This window comes from Cynara cardunculus (assembly GCF_001531365.2).
Source record: "Cynara cardunculus var. scolymus isolate 2C chromosome LG 12, CcrdV1, whole genome shotgun sequence".
Taxonomy (NCBI): Eukaryota; Viridiplantae; Streptophyta; class Magnoliopsida; order Asterales; family Asteraceae; genus Cynara; species Cynara cardunculus.
In genome coordinates this window covers 4,524,593-4,526,797 of record NC_037539.1, presented here as the reverse complement: position 1 = coordinate 4,526,797, position 2,205 = coordinate 4,524,593, and the positions used below count along the sequence as shown (strand labels likewise).

At 34.8% G+C, this 2,205-nt stretch overlaps 1 long non-coding RNA gene across 1 annotated transcript; it reads left to right on the top strand.

Moving 5' to 3' along the window:
* Positions 1-239: 239 nt before the first annotated feature.
* On the top strand, positions 240-1,765 carry LOC112522387. Its single transcript, XR_003070174.1, has 2 exons — positions 240-392; positions 1,540-1,765. It is a non-coding gene; the product is annotated as an uncharacterized LOC112522387 (long non-coding RNA).
* Positions 1,766-2,205: the final 440 nt, after the last annotated feature.

Genomic DNA, 2,205 nt, shown 5'->3' with positions numbered 1-2,205 from the left:
AGTTAAAGTGAGAAGCGTAAGAAGAAATCTGGATCACTTATCATTTTTAATCTCACCCCGCCTTATGAATTGTGCTTGATAAGGGAATAAATCCATCTCTTTGTGTTGATCTGCAATTAGGATTTATCCAAGGATGGAGATCCATTTGTTACTGTAATAACCCACTTTCACTCTAGATTATATAAGTTTGGGTTGGGTGCGTAACTTTCCCTTTTCTCTATGGGCTAGAGCTGTGAATAAAGGGGGTAAATGGGAGGGACTCTCTCATTTCAACCTTGGTAATCGACACACTAGAGTGTGTATGTGTTTTGGGAGAACGAAGAAAGAAGAAGGCACTGGAAACTCTTGGCCGATTTCGAGAGAAATCAAAGGGATGAATCATTTTTTTAAAGGTAAAACCTCCATACCCTAAGCCTTAAACCTCCATTAATGGAGTTCTTGTTGATTTTTGGGAGATCTAGGGCTTCTATATGTCTTTTGGCGCTAGATTTTTTATTGGTGAGAAATTATGATTTGTGGAAGATTTACCTCGATTTTTTTAATTTTGTTTCAACTCTTTTATCGTAATCATGTGGGTTTTCACTTAGGTAAATTGGATTTGAAAGTGGAAAACTCCATGGATGATGAACCTCATGATTTAATTGGAGCTTTTGTGATTCTAGTAGCGATTGTTAAATTAGGTTTGGCTTAGGAATACTTTAGGAAGTTCCATTATGGTTCTAGTTGATTATCTAATTTTTGGAAATCATCATTCTATGGTTGAATTTGAGTTTTAGGGATGAAATGCATTGCAGGGACGAAACAACATGAACCAGTGTGTTGCATGCCTTGACGCGTGACCTAGGTTGCAGCACAAGTCGCATAAGCCACTGGTGTTGTGCAACTTCGTCTGCTTCGTCTCTTGGTGTGAGTTGGGGTTTGATCCATCATTCTAGACGTTCTTTAGGGGATTATATTAGAATAAATCTTGAGAGTTTAAGTTGAGTTAACATTTCTCTTAACTTGGTTAATTCAGGCGTTTAGTTTGAGTTTTCTAGCCGTTAGACTTGGGGAGGAGTACAAAACGTCAAGTGAGTTCTGTTACACTAAATTTTATAACTCTTGAACGTTTTCTGAATGTTTTAGAGCATTGATTAGGGTTTCATGCATAAATGATTTTATATGCAAATTCTATCAACTCGTAGGGTTTATAAAATTTAACTATATGTGGCTATGTAGGATGTGTGGAGTTGCACAAATAGTGTAGGTACCTTAAGGTAGTAATACCTCTTGGGAGTTATGGTCTCTGTGCCTTGAATTTGTTTCTTGAGTACATTAGAATGATTACTATTTTTGTCATGGGGTCTTGTGACGGGGTTTGCTACAAATGTTGTGCAATATTCGTGAGATGAGAATGTGCTCTAATGTTAAATGAGTATGATATGTTTCCAATGTTGGTTTATCACCTTTTTCTGTTGATTATAAATGTTGAAATGTGATGTAGGGAATTCACTTGACCTTATGGTCTAACCCTCATTTTTCATATAAAACCATTTTCAGGTAAGCTCCAGGTTAAAAGTAGTTCAAAAGGAAAATGGAAGATGTGGTCCTAGTGGTGATGGCTAGTCGACTAGGTTTTCCTTTATCCTTAGTCTAGTAAAAATTCTAAACTACAAAATTTCGTATTTTCCAACTGCAAACTATTGAGATGTAATGATGAATCTTATACTCTGTCGAATATTGGTGCTGGTTTGGCCTTTGATTATGGAGATTTGGTTGTTTAAAAGTTTTGGGTTCTTACATTTATCCTTCTCACCATAACTTTCATTCTCACCGAAATCCAACCTTTAGAAGAGCATCAATATAACATTTATTTTGAAGTTGAATACTCGAACTCTAATTCATTACTCATTTACTCATATTTCGTTTTATTCTTCCTTTTCTCCAATTTATTCTACGAATTTTTCTCGGTTTCAATATAAAGAAAGAGTTTTTGGTTGGTGATCAATTTTATGGAGTATTATGTGTGTTAGTAAGACTCAACGTCATCTTTGTAATTGAACTTGTATAATTTAATTCCGTAAATATTTTATAGGGAGAACTCTAAAAAGAGAATTGGAGAACCAACAAAACGAGGATGAAAAAATATATCAAAATGAATGTCAAATTAAAGATAATAAAGTGATCACTTTTTGGCATGATTTGTTTGGATTTCAATTTTTGTTG